A 15,284-nucleotide genomic window follows, 5' to 3' on the forward strand; every position below is an offset into this window, starting at 1 on the left:
ATCGGGGACGGCAACGCGTTGCTTTGACAACCAGAGGTCTCATAGAGACCTCTATGGTTGTTGCAGGCACATTGCTATGAGCGCCGCCCGGTGGTCCGTGCTCATAGCAATGCAGTAAATCTGCTACATATGGGCGATCTGCTCATGGCCCATATGTACCAGAGCCGATCAAGTGTGGCAAGCTTCTAGCCTCTCATGGAGGCTATTGAAGCATGACAAAGGTAAAAAAAAAAAAATCCTTAAATTCAAATCACCCCCCTTTCGCCCCAATCAAAATAAAACAATAAAAAAATCAAACCTACACATATTTGGTATCGCCGCGTTCAGAATCGCCCGATGTATCATTAAAAAAAAGGGTTAACCCAATCGCTAAACGGCGTAGCGAGAAAAAATTCAAAACTCCAGAATTACGTTTTTTTGGTCGCCTTGACATTGCATTAAAATGCAATAACGGGCGATCAAAAGAACGTATTTGCACAAAAGTGGCATAATTAAAAACTTCAGCTCGGCCCGCAAAAAATAAGCCCTCACCCAACCCCAGATCACGAAAATTGGAGACGCTGCGGGTCTCAGAAAATTGCACTTTTTTTTTTAGCAAACTTTGGAATTTTTTTGCACCACTTAGACTTAGAGAAAAGAGAACATAGACATGTTTGGTGTCTATGAACTCGTAATGACCTGGATAATCATAATTTTAGGTCAGTTTTTAGCATTTAGTGAACCAAGTAAAAAGCAAGTGTGGGATTGCACTTTTTTTTGCAATTTCACCACACTTGGAATTTTTTTCCCATTTTAGAGTACACAGCCTGCTAAAACCATTGATGTCATTCAAAAGTACAACTCGTCCCGCAAAAAATAAGCCCTCACATGGCCCTATTGATGGAAAATAAAAAAGTTATGGCTCTGAAAAGAAGGGGAGCGAAAAATCGAAAAAAGCTCAGGTCATTAAGGGGTTAAGATTGTAGTGAGGGAAGGTTTCAAAATACAATATTGCTTTGTGTAAGTTGATGTAACACCTCTTTCTACTTTTTTATTGGGAATAAAGGGTGTGAATAGCCGAGCAATCTTGGTCTAAGGATCTCTGATTGTTCTAAGGGCCCCGTCACACATAGCAACACACCAGCGATCCTGACAACGATACGATCTTGTCAGGATTGCTGGTGCATCCCTACATGATCGCTGGTGAGCTGTCAAACAGGCAGCTGCACCAGCGACATGCGGGTAACAAGCGACGCAAGTCGCTTAGTTACCCACAGTGTATCTTAGTTACCAGCGCGCTGGTGCAGGGAGCTGGTAACCAAGGTACACATCAGGTTTCTAAGGGGCGCACAGCACTTACAAACCCGATGTGTACCTTGGTTTCCAGCTCCCTGCTCCAGCGCGCTGGTAACTAAGGTACACATCGGGTTTCTAAGTGCCGCGCGGCACTTATAAACCCGACGTTTACCTTAGTTACCAGCGCCAGCTGGCTGATCGCTGGTCTCCCGCCTATCACACGCATCGATGCGTGCTGGCCAGCGGGGGACCAGCGATCAAAAAAATGTCTAGACATTTCCACAGCGATACCCGGCAGGGGGGGCAGTCGCTGATCGCTGTCACACATAGCGATCTCGCTGGTGAGATCGCTGTTGCGTCACAAAACTTGTGACTCGGCAGCGATCTCGCTAGCGAGATCGCTATGTGTGACGGGGGCTTAAGACTATAGGGACCTGGCGTATTTACACAAGAGGTGTAACATGAAGGTAGTGCAAAAGTTTGACAGAGAACCTGACAGAATGAAAAGGATGTGACAAAAAAAACCCACAGGAAAAGAAGACAATTGGCACGCATGGCTGAAAGGATCATCTAGTTTAAGAAGGGCTATTCAGGAGCAGCATGGACTTCAGAAGTTAAGTAGTGCTTGACCCTATATATTTTTTTTTTCATTGAAGCTGAAGACGTTGCACTAAAGAGCTTGTCCAATTCTAAAAGTTTTCCAGAGAGAGAAATTTTATTAACTTCAATATGACTTATATGTGAAGCAGACCTGTTGACTTGTGCCTTAAAGGGGTTGTCCATGCTAACCAGGGCTGTAGAGTCTGAGTTGGAGCCCATTTTGGTGGAGTTGGAGTCAGAGGTTTGGCTTACCGACTCCACAGCCCTGGTGCTAACACTGTGTGACTGCAGACTTATGAATCCCCCCAGCGCACACACTGTACACTGCGGGGATTTGCTAGTTTCTGAGCTGGGACCGAAGGGTATGTATTTGTTATATTGTGTGTGTTGGGCCTGTCTAGTGGGCTTGGCCTCGCTCCATACACTTGTTTTGAGCAAGGCTGCTCCTTGACTAGAGATGTGCCCATCCAGTGGATGTGACCGACTAGCAAGCTCAGCCTCACTCCATACAATTGTATGGAAGCAAGGGCGCACCACCTGGATGGGAGGCGCCACCTGGACCCGGCTCAGAAAGTGGCGAATCCCCACAACGCATGCGCTCCAGGGATTCATAAGTCTGCAGACTTACTGATTTGGACTGGACAACCCCTTTTAATCACGCAATACACAATAGATGGTTGTCTGCTGAATGATGCTTCGGACAATCGTTCGACCAACAGCCAACTCTCCCTGGAGCGCGCGTTCGGCTAATCCCTCCTGTTTTTTCTGAGAAAGCTGTCGACTGACTCTAGAAGAGCAATGCGTTTCCCAGTCTGAAATCAGATGTGCGCGATCAACCTATCTCCCGAACATCAGTCAACTCCCATACACATTAGACTGTTGGGCGAACCCGTCGATTGGTTGACAGTAGTCTGTGTATGTAGGCCTGTAAAGGGAATCTGTCACAAATTTTTTGGTATGTAATCTGAGAGCACCATAGTGTAGAAACAGACACCCTGATTCCAGCGATGTATCACCTACTGGACTGTGTTTTGCTTATTCAATGCAATCAGTGTTTTATCAGCAGAATATTACTACTAAAGGACAACTGGCCTTGTGCCTGCTAGTCCAACCCCGCCCCAGAAATGATTAGAAGCTGTTTGTCACTATACAGTATGCACAGAAAGCTGTGGTGTGGGCGAGGTTATACACAGCTCATCATCTTGTCAGGTGTGGGTGTCTAAACCGGGGGTACCCTAGTTTCGCAACCACCGCCATGTGCCCTCCAGTTTTTAGGGCATAAAATAAAATACGGCCGAGTGCTACGCAACAAAACATCGCATATCATTCAGCCCAGTGTTACTCTATGGGACCGTTCACACCTGCGATTATTTTCTCACGCCGAATCGTTATGTAAGAGCAATCAGTGACACAACACACATCACTCAGATATCATCCTAGTGCGGTGCGATATACCCCAGCAAAGGAGGAGATGGAAAACTAATTTCTTCGCCTCCTCCACAGCTGTGCGAGAGGATTGCAGCACAGTATCATGACACTCTGCTCCTGCTCGCAGCAGAGCAGGAGCCGAGGATCATTAGCATATCACATCGATGTTCTCGCATCGGATGCCATACGCTAGTGTGACTCCAGCCTTACATACCCTCTGGTCCTGGGTCAGAAATTGGCGAATCCCAACAGTACACACTGCTTGTGCTGGGGAAAATTCATAAGTCTGCGGATGCAATGATACTACAAATTTTTTTTATTTTTAATGGGTGAGAGGTGGGAACAGGGTGATTTGAATTAATTTTTATTTTTAAACTTTATTTCTTTTGCTCATTTAGAGAACTTGAACCTGCGATAATTTGATCAGGGTGGCACATGTTAAGTAGCTGAAACTCCTAAACCCTTCATCCAATTTTAATGTGGGTACCCTCAAATGAAAGCTGAAAGTCTGAACTTCAACTGCATCTGAATTGTTTTGTTTAAAATGCATTGTGGTAATGTCTAGAACCAAAATTAGAAAAATGTTGCCTCTGTCCAAATATATATGGACCTAACTGTATATAAAATCACTCCTCATCGAAAAGTTGATAAGAATGTTCTTAAGGCTCCACACCTCAACACGAAACACCTCTATCAATGAGTCACTTGTCAAATTCAAAGGAAGACGGGACGTCAATCAATTTATTCCATCTAAGAGGGCAATATTCGGTATAAACATCTATAAATAATGTGTATCCTGTTAAACTCCCGCACATCAGCTTTTCACATGAGGATAAAGATGGACAGATAAACCCACCAGGATGTCCTACTTATCTGGGGACATCTCGAAAAATCTTTTGGAAGCGGATATAGGCTTGTTGTAAAAATTGACTTAACCTGTATGTGGACAGTTACTATACCAGTATTCCCCTATTTAAAAGGGTGGTTGAACTCAACATAGGGGCTTGTGGGATCATTTGTAAAAACCGTTAGGAATTTCTACAATTATTGGTCAACGAAATGTTCCAAAAGGGGCAGTCAGGAGCTGTATGCAATGGAGAGCTGTTTGGCCTCAAATATAAGGATACAAAATATAATTTTATCCTCAGCTCGATCCGCACAGATGCTACGCGGGCTATTGTAGAACTAGGATCCACTACTCCAAAGCAAAAACCCTTGTCGGTCATTGATTACAACAAATACATGCGGGGGGAGGGGGTGAACCTTGCAGACCAGGTATCAAGAAAATGCAATTCTTTTGTGTTATACAAAAAAGCAGGAAATTCAGAAACTTTCCTTGATTATCAGGAAAAGGTAATTGAAAATCTTGTGTTTGAAAATTAAGGCCCCGTTCATCCATTAGAATCTGAAGATGTCAAAAGACTCGCTGAGCGACATTTTATTGTACTCCGTAACAGAAACAAGAAAGAACTTTCAGAGAAGATGTGTATGTAGCAAGAGAGGAATGAGGCGTTATAACCGCTATTATTGCCCATCGTTACCAGCCTTTTACCTCATTGACTGCTTTAAAATCTTCCTCACAGAACCACATTTTTAACCCCTTTCCTACAATGGGCGTTATATTCCGTCCATGTGACCTGGGACCTAAGTCCCATGGACGGAATATTACGTCATAGCGATCAGTGGCACCCACGTGGTGAGCGCTGCTGATCGCGGCCGGGTGTCAGCTGATTATCACAGCTGACACCCGGCACAATGTGTCAGGGGCGGTCACGGACCGCCCCGACACGTTAACCCCTGGCACACCGTGATCAAACACGATCGCGGTGTACCGGGGGTTAAAGGGAAGCATTGGCAGGGAGGGGGCTCCCTCCGTGCTTCCCTGAGCCCCCCACAGCAGCGCAATGTGCAGCGCTGCTGCGGGGGGGCTCCATCCCTGCAGGTCCCCGAATCCAAGATGGAAAAAAAAGTGTAAAAATAATTTAAAAAAAAAAATCGCTAAATAAATTAAAAAAAAAAAAATATTCCCTATTAAATTCATTTTTTGGAAATAAAAAAAACAAAACAAAAGTACACATATTTGGTATCGCCACGTTCGTAACGACCCGCCCTATAAAACTGTCCCATTAGTTAACCCCTTTAGCGAACCCCTTAAAAAATAAAAAGCGAAGCAAAAAATAATGATTTATTATCATACCGCCGAACAAAAAGTGCAATAACGCACGATGAAAAAGACTCATATAAATATCCATGGTACCGCTGAAAACGTCATCTTCTCCCGCAAAAAAAACGGCCACCATACAGCATCATCAGCGAAAAAATAAAGTTATAGCTTGCAGAATAAAGCGATGCAAAAATAATTATTTTTTATATAAAATTGTTTTCATTGCATAAAAGCGCTAAAACATAAAAAAAGACACAAATGGGGTATCTCTGTAACCGTACTGACCCGAAGAATAAAACCGCTTTATCAATTTTACCGCACGCGGAACGGTGTACACGCACCCCCCAAAAGAAATTCATGAAACGCTGGTTTTTGTTCATTCTGCTTCCCAAAAATCGGAATAAAAAGCGATCAAAAGATGTCACGTGCCCGAAAATGATACCAATAAAAACGGCAACTCGTCCCGCAAAAAATAAGACCCCACGTGACTCTGTGGGTCAAAATATGGAAAAACTATAGCTCTCAATATGTGGTGATGCAAAACTATTTTTACAATAAAAAGCGTCTTTTAGCGTTCGACAGCTGCCAAAAATAAAAACCGCCATAAATAGTAAATCAAACCCCCCCCTTTATCATCCCCTTAGTTAGGGAAAAATAATAAAGCTAAAAAAATGTATTTATTTCCATTTTCCGGTTAAGGTTAGGGCTAGGGTTAGGTCTGACATTAGGGTTAGGAGTGTGTTGGGGTTAGGGTTGGAGTTAGAATTGGGGGGTTTCCACTGTTTGGGCACATCAGGTGCTCTCCAAAAGAAACATGGCGTCTGATCTCAATTCCAGCCAATTCTGCGTTGAAAAAGTCAAATGGTGCTCCTTCCCTTCCAAACTCTGCCATGCGCCCAAACAGTGTTTCACCCCCACATATGGGGTATCAGCCTACTCAGGACAAATTGCAAAACAACTTTTGGTGTCCAATTTCTCCTGTTACCCTTAAGAAAATAAAAAATTGGGGGCAAAAATATTTTTGTGGGAAAACTTTTTTTTTTAATTTTCACGCCCGGGCGTTATAAACTTCTGTGAAGCACTTGGGGGTTCAAAGTGCTCACCACACATCTAGAGAAGTTCCGTGGGGGGTCTAGTTTCCAAAATGGGGTCACTTGTGGGGAGTTTGAATAGTTTAGGCACATCAGAGGCTCTCCAAACGCACATGACACCCACAGACCATTCCATCAAAGTCTGCATTCCAAAACGTCACTACTTCCCTTCCGAGCACCGACGTGTGCCCATACAGTAGTTTTCTCCCACATATGAGGTATCAGCGTACTCAGGACAAATTGGACAACAACTTTTGGGGTCCAATTTCTCCTAGTACCCTTGGGAAAATAAAAAAATTGGGGACTAAATGGTCATGTTTGTGGAAAAAATACCATTGTTTTATTTTCACGCCCGGGCATTATGAAGCCCTTGGGGGTTCAAAGTGCTCACCACACATCTAGATAAGATCCTTGAGGGGGGGTCTAGTTTCCAAAATGGTGTCATTTGTGGGGGGTTTCCACTGTTTTGGTACATCAGGGGCTTTCCAAATGCGACATGGTGTCTGATCTCAATTCCAGCCAAAAACGTCAAATGGCGCTGCTTCCCTTCCGAGCTCTGCCATGCGCCCAAATAGTCGTTTACACCTACATATGGAGTATCAGCGTACTCAGGACAAATTGCACAATAACTTTTAGTGTCCTGTTACCCTTGGAAAAATAAGAATTGAGGGTGAAAAGATCATTTTGTGAAAAAATATGATTTTTTAATTGTACGGCTGTACGTTATAAACTTCTGTGAAGCCCTTGTGGGTTTAACGTTCTCACCACATATCTAGATAAGTTCCTTGGGGGGTCTAGTTTCCAAAATGGGGTTACTTATGGGGGGTTTCCACTGTTTAGGCACATCAGGGGCTCTCCAAATGTGACATGGCGTCCGATCTGAATTCCAGCCAATTTTGCATTGAAAAAGTCAAATGGCGCTCCTTCCCTTCTAAGCTCTGCCATGCACCGAAACAGTGGTTCCCCAACACATGTCAGGTATCAGCGTACCCAGGACAAATTGCACAATAACTTTTGCAGTCCAATTTCTCCTGTTACCCTTGGTAAAATAAAAAAATTGAACCTGAAGTATTTTTTTTTTGTGAAAAAGTTAAATGTTCATTTTTTTTAAATATTCAAAAAATTCCTGTGAAGCACCTGAAGGGTTAATAAACTTCTTGAATGTGGTTTTGAGCACCTTGAGGGGTGCAGTTTTTAGAATGGTGTTACTTTTGGGTATTTTCTATCATATAGACCCCTCAAAGTGACTTCAAATGTGATGTGGTCCGTAAAAATAAAATGGTGTTGCAAAAATGAGAAATCGCTGGTCAACTTTTAACCCTTATAACTTCCTAACAAAAAAAAATTTTGGTTCCAAAATTGTGCTGATGTAAAGTAAACATGTGGGAAATGTTAGTTATTAAGTTTTTTGTGTGCCGTATCTCTGTGATTTAAGGGCATAAAAATTCAAAGACGGAAAATTGCGAAATTTTCAAAATTTTCGCCAAATTTCTGTTTTTTTCACAAATAAACACAAGTTATTTGAATGAAATTTTACCACTGACATGAAGTACAATATGTCACGAGAAAACAATGTCAGAATCAGCGGGATCCATGGAAGCGTTTCAGAGTTATTACCTCATAAAGGGACAGTGGTCAGAATTGTAAAAATTGGCCCGGGAGTTAACGTGCAAACCACCCTTGGTAGTGAAGGGGTTAAACTGTTTTAATTTATCCCATTTTGTCATTCAAACATGGTCTATTTATTGAACGGCACATTCGAGTTTAGCTCGCTTAACAATTTCCGGGGTGAATGTCTCCAGAGACACAAGCTGGGCACAATATATTGAGCACTACGATGGCATGTTTGCAATTTTTGTTCTAAAACATCCACTGCTGCTTGTTTCTGGAAATCATCCATGGAGAGAAAATCTTCACTACACCCATAGATGTATTCCCAGTGTGTCATTTCCAAAATGAGGTCAATTTGGGGTTGAATTCTGCTAGTCTGGCACTTAGCGTCTCTGCAAATGGAGTCTGCAAATTATTGTAGGAAAATCTGTGCTTCCATAGTCAAATGGCGCGCCAACCTTTCTCAGTCCTGCTGTGTTGCCAAACAGTACTGCACAGCCATTTATGGGGGACTACAAAAATTGAGGCAAATTAAGGGGCCAGTTTTACAGATTTTTCTCTTGTAAAACCTGGGGCTAAAACAAAATTGTGGTAAAAATGAAAATATATTTTTCTTCGCCACTCAATTGTACAAAATTATATGAAATATCTGTGGTGTCAGTATGTTCACTGCAACTAGATGACTTAATTCCTGGGAGTAGGTTATAAAATGGAGTCACTTATGGGGGTTTTCTTCTGTTCTGGTACCTCAGGGTCTCTTGTCAGTGTGATATTGCACCCCGCAAACCATTCCTCAAAATCTGCTCTCCAGTAGTTTCTTCCCTGTTGAGCTTTGTATTGTGGCTGAAATGTGGTTTCCGACCACATATGGGGTATTGGCATATTCTGAAGAAATTGCGCAATCGATTTTGTGGTCTATTTTCTTCTTTTACCCTTGTGAAAATGAGAAATTTGAGGCCAAATCAACTTTTTTCATGAAAAAAAAGTAATATTTCACTTTCACGACCCAATAGTTTAAAATTCTGTGAGGCACTTATGGTATCAAGATGGTAATCACACCAGCAGATGACTTCCTCAGGGGGTGTCGTTTCTAAAATGGGGTCACTTGTGGGGAGTTTCCACTGCCTAGGAACATCAGGTGGGCTCTTCAAATGCGACATGGCGTCCACTATCTATTCAAGAGAATTTTGTGTTCCAAAAGTCAAACTGTGCTGCTTCCGTGCGCCCAAACAGTGGTTTCCCCCCCCCCCCCCTCCACGTATGGGGTATGAGTGTACTCAGGAGACATTGCACAGCAAATTGTATGATGCATTTTCTCTTGTTACCCTTGTGAAAATTTAACTTTTGGGGCTTAGGTAAAATTTTTCTGGGAAAAAGTAAAAAAAATATGTTCTCCTGTGAAGGGTTAATAAACTTCTTGATTGGGGTTTTGATCACTGAGGGTTGCAGTTTTTAAAACTGTCACTTTTGGGTATTTTCGAACATATAGGCCCCTCAAAGTCACCTCAAATGAGATGTGGTCCCTACAAAAACGGTTTTGTAAGTTTTGTTTGAAAAATGAGAAATTGCTGATAAATTTTTAACCCTTCTAACTTCCTAACGAAAAAAAATAATTTGAAAAATTGTGCTTATGTAAAATAGAAATGTGGGAAATGTTATTTATTAACTGTTTTGTGTGGTATAAATATCTAGCCTTTGTGATCTCAGTGACTCATTGTTCCATTTTGTCACTGTTCATATATATTTCTAGTGTGCATGGCTCTTGTGATTATTTGTCATCTTGCTGACTTTTGCCTTGCAGGGTTCAGAGGTTCAGATCAGATATAATATATGGTTTTTTGTATCCTTGGTAGGGCATTTTATACTGTTAACCACTATTTGGTATGCTGTTTTTATGATCATTTGGCTGACACTTGCACAATCTTTTTTGGAGTATTGCTATAGGTTGCAGGCTGTATTATGAGCCTAGGGTTGTTATAGTTATGTCACATGGATGACTTTTAAATGTTTTTAAATGTGTGTGTTGGTGCATTCATGTCCAATAAAATTTGCTTCTAAACGCTATCTCCTGGTTTGTGGTGATCCCCCTTTTATGGCCTATCTTTTTCTTTGTTTTGTTATAGTCTTCATATATAGGCCTGGGTTGGATCCTGCTTTCTGTATTTAACCGTGGTGCCCCCGCTTTTGGTTTCCAAGTATAAATATCTAGCCTAAAGGCATACAAATTAACAGTTTCAAAAATGCTAATTTTTTCGTCAAATTTCCAATATTTTCTCAAACACAAAAAGTATCAACCTAAATTTACCACTAACATTTAAGTTCAATATGTCACGGAAAAAAAAAAAAAACATTCTCTGAATCAGTGGGGATCCATTAAAGAGTTATTACACTGGTCAGAATTGAAAAAATTGGCCTGGTCACGAAGGCGAAAACAGCCTCTGGGTCAAAAGTGTTAAATAAACCAAAAATCCAAAATGGCAGAAGAGTGACCCAAAACAGCCCCTGTTTATTGAAATCTACCTTCTATTCCATTTAAAATGAACCCCTATTAAGATAGTCATTGACTAAAGCACAATACTAAGTGTAAAAAATGGACTTAGTTAAGTAGCCCTATTCGGAAATATCCAAATAATGAAACTGCCCCGCTGCGCAAACAAAAGGCAGGCGGTTTCAATATTTACCGCAGGGGCTTTGCGCATGTAGCATAGACTTGTGGTTTCGTCAATGACTATTTGAAACTAGTAATAAGGGTTCATTTTTAATTGATATAATAAAAGTTTGTTATTAAAAGCATTTTTAAATTTTGTTCGTTTTTTTCTGCCATTTTTTCTTTTAGGTTTTGACTGTGCTCGTCAGAATTGTGAATCTTGGCAGTGAGGAGAGTTAGGTAATGTTTCTGTTTGTACACACCTGGGCTTATATTGCTTCTCTCGCTCTTTCAGGAAGGAAAGCGACGTCAGCGGAGAAGAAAGCGGTGTCCAGTTTACTGTGAAGTGCATGGAGATCCTCTCTTGAAAACCACAGTGCGGAGTGGAGGAGCGGCGGCAATACTCTGCTGTCATGGAGTTGTCGATCTGCATGCTGTGCCAAAGTAGTAGCCACACTGCAGACAGAGGACTTTACTGTAAATACAGAATTAATAATGTGGGCAGTACATAACTTGTACAATTGAGAAGATTTTAATACATTTTTAATGACTTGTTTTTTTTCCGTTTTTTTTTTTTGCTGGTATTTTTTTTTTTCCTTTGTACGAGAGGACAGAAATGGCAGACGATACAGTGACCACTAGTCTTTTTTTCTGTTGTTTTTTTTCTTACTTTTGTTTAACATTACTATGTGCTAGTTAAACAATTGGTTACCTACTTTTTTTCCTTTTGATATGTAAAAAAAAAACAAAAAAAAAAACTTTTAGCTGTGAGTGACCACTGACCAAACATTATTTTCTGTGGTTGCCTAAGGAGAGAGCTACCCCACATGAAACAGCATCTGTTGATTTGTTCTCTGTGATTTGTATTTTGCAGTTCCTCCTCTTCAGATGATATCGTCAATACTATACAGTCTATAAGCAAGTAGTACAGATACGACTAAAAGGTTTTTATTTTGTTTTCAGGTGAGAAACTTTTGGAATTCTCCTTTGTATTTTATTGCTGTTCTGTGGGGTTGCCAAGTGTCATTGTTTTTTGCAGGAAAACAATGGTTTTTTGTTTCTTCATTTTTTTTTTTCTAAAAATGGCTCTGTAAATAGACGTGGCAAAAGAAAAAAAAAAATTTTAGACTTGCACCTGCCAATAAACGGTGTCTTATACGTATGTATGTTCAGCTTTGTACTTTCTGAAAATTGACTTATTGAATTTTCTGAAGAATTGCACAACTTCTACTGTAGGTCGTTCTGCTTTTCCTTTTTTTTCCTTTCCATAAAGCACATTGTGATTTCCCAAATGTAATTAGTCTCTTGCACTTTAGATATGTGGGGTTTTTTAAATGTATTTACATATAATATCAAATGTGTCAACCCCTGAAGAAGAAGTGTTATACTTCGAAACGCGTAGGGATTAAAGGGTTAACTTTTGTAACCTTGTGTGATTATGAAATTTGTCTGGCAGCGCACTCAAAGTCCATGAATTTATTCCTAAGTAACTAATATTCAAGAACATGACAGCATTAGAGTTGAGCAACAAGATCCAAGCTGTCTTGGTCCGGGATCCAGTCCGATCCCACGTGGTAGCTGGCATCCTGGCTGCCTATGGTGTTAACAAGGCCCTGTGGGACCATATGAGACCTCGTCACAAGGCCACACGTGATGACAGAAGCCCCTCAAAGGCGCAGACACAGAAGCGAACACTGCCCTTATCCGGCTGCAACAGAGAATCGGACTGGACGCCGGATCAGAGCAATGCAAATCCTTTTGCTCAACTCTAGTCCACAGCGATCGGACAGAGGGAGGGTGTGATCCATGGAGAGTAAAAAAAAAATAAGTGTGTATATATATATATATATTTAACAAAAATAAAGTGCCTTTGCTAAAATAGATTTTAGCAGGAAGCTGCGCCCCATATTAAAGCTGTTGCCAGAAGCACAGTTGTGTCGTAGATTTATATAAAATTACTGCGCATAAATGCACCAGAAAAAACGTTTTTTTCTTTTTTCCTTCCTGTTTGAACGTTGTCACTTTTAGGACCAGTATTCTGCATTGATTTATATTCTGCTTGTCTGAGCTCTGAATTCTTTGCCTTGAGTTACATAATTAAAACTCTGGTTGCCTTTAGCCACCACTAGAGAGAGCTCCCTGTATCCCGGGGTTATTTTCATCAATGTATGACATGTATGAAGTAAGCGCCATCTAGTGGCAGTTTTAGAGTATGTTCATACCTGGTGGATTTTTTTTCATCTGAATTTGCAGTATATTACAGTAGCGGCACAGTGGAAGAAATATTACCAAATCTTATCCGCTTTCTGCAAAAAAAACCCAGTGAAAACTAACCTGCAGTGTGGATTTTAAATCCTTAACTATGCTGTGGATTTTCATAGCAAACTTAACTCTTTGCAATGCAAAATATGAGACAAATCTGCATGTAACAGAGGATTATTTAACCGCACTGTTTTCAAAAGTTGCAGCAAAAGGGCAGCGTTTGTATAGATTCCAGGAGATTGCTTAAAAAATGAATAAATAATGCAATGAAATAATTTTTAAAATCCTCATTCAGACGTCTGTTTTTTTTATTATTTGGAGTGGTGGAAGTTAGAGTAACTAAACTTTTTTTTGTATGATCCATTTCCAAGAGATTTTGTAAAATAATTCAGTACCTTATTTGTCTTTCTTATAAGTGAAATACGGTGCTGGTGTGCAGGTCTTGTGGCTGGATTTCATCTTCCTTTTACTGCAATAGACATCGGTCCTCTCTCTAGAGCTGCGATCAGAATACAGACAGACTTACAGACGTCCTCTCTCGTACGAGCAAAGCTGGAATCTGTGGCCGATTATACTCTGATTTGCGCACTTCCTTCTTGTCCCCCTTCAGAAATGCAGTGACACAACACGTGTCTTCCCATTATCCTAGCTGCTGCTCCTGTCCTAAAGCGACTATTTCAACTTTTGCTCTTTCTGCTTGTCTTCCTCACCATAAAGTATATTTATGGGCTCAAAGTGTGACGCTGCTTTCACAGTTTATAGTCATGCTGCGTTTTTTGATTCTGCGTCAATCGTGTTACAAAATTGCGGCAAAACTTTTGCAGTTCTACCGTGTTCATGGCACAAAAAAAATGATAATGAGACAAATAAGGTAGTGAAGTATATTATAAAAACCTCATGAAAAAAGGTTTGACTCTTTTTCTCTAGTTGGCTAGATACGGTTTTCATTTATCTCTGGGGCGCTTGTCTGTTTTTACAAATCGGTGTGACATCTTTCTCTATATGTTTGTGTGTATATGTATATATATATATATATATATATATATATATATATATATATATATATATATACACACACACAGTGCCTTGCGAAAGTATTCGGCCCCCTGGAACTTTTCAACTTTTTTGGTTATTTTAAGTTTTTGTGGAAATTCAAAAACTGAAAAGTGGGGCGTGCAATATTATTCGGACCCTTTACTTTCAGTGCAGCAAACTCACTCCAGAAGTTCATTGTGGATCTCTGAATGATCCAATGTTGTCCTAAATGACTAATGATGATAAATATAATCCACCTGTGTGTAATCAAGTCTCCGTATAAATGCTCTTGCTCTGTGATAATCTCAGGGTTCTGTTTGAAGCACAGAGAGCATCATGAAGACCAAGGAACACAACAGGCAGATCCGTGATACTGTTGTGGAGAAGTTTAAAGCCGGATTTGGATACAAAATGATTTCCAAAACTTTAAACATCTCAAGGAGCACTGTGCAAGCGATCATATTGAAATGGAAGGAGTATCATACCACTGCAAATCTACCAAGACCGCCGTCCCTCTAAACTTTCATCTCAAACAAGGAGAAGACTGATCAGAGATGCAGCCAAGAGGCCCATGATCACTCTGGATGAACTGCAGAGATCTACAGCTGAGGTGGGACAGTCTGTCCATAGGACAACAATCAGTCATACACTGCACAAATCTGGCCTTTATGGAAGTGTGGCAAGAAGAAAGCCATATCTCAAAGATATCCATATAAAGTGTTGTTTAAAGTTCGCAACAAGCCACCTGGGAGACACACCAAACATGTGGAAGAAGGTGCTCTGGTCAGATGAAATCAAAATCGAACTTTTTGGCAACAATGCCAAAGGATATGTTTGGCATAAAGGCAACACAGCTCATCACCCTGAACACACCATCCCCATTGTCAAACATGGTGGAGGCAGCATCATGGTTTGGGCCTGCTTTTCTTTAGCAGGGACAGGGAAGATGGTTAAAATTGATGGGAAGATGGATGGAGCCAAATACAGGACCATTCTTGAAGAAAACCTGTTGGAGTCTGCAAAAGACCTGAGACTGGGACGGAGATTTGTCTTCCAACAAGACAATGATCCCAAACATAAAGCAAAATCTACAATGGAATGCTTCACAAATAAACGTATCCAGGTGTTAGAATGGCCAAGTCAAAGTCCAGACCGTAATCCAATCGAGAAT

General features: G+C 40.8%; 1 protein-coding gene across 1 annotated transcript in view; it reads left to right on the plus strand.

The window, feature by feature from the left end:
- ZHX1 (zinc fingers and homeoboxes 1) overlaps positions 1–12,242 on the plus strand; it is a 42,623-nt gene extending 30,381 nt beyond the window's left edge. Inside the window, exon 3 of the mRNA XM_073590294.1 lies at positions 11,112–12,242. The gene's annotated coding sequence lies outside the window, so the exon portion shown is untranslated. The remainder of the gene's footprint in view (positions 1–11,111) is intronic.
- The last annotated feature ends 3,042 nt before the right edge of the window (positions 12,243–15,284 follow it).

Source organism: Dendrobates tinctorius, unplaced genomic scaffold (genome assembly GCF_039654945.1).
Source record: "Dendrobates tinctorius isolate UK_male_01 unplaced genomic scaffold, ASM3965494v1 ptg000116l, whole genome shotgun sequence".
Classification (NCBI taxonomy): domain Eukaryota; kingdom Metazoa; phylum Chordata; class Amphibia; order Anura; family Dendrobatidae; genus Dendrobates; species Dendrobates tinctorius.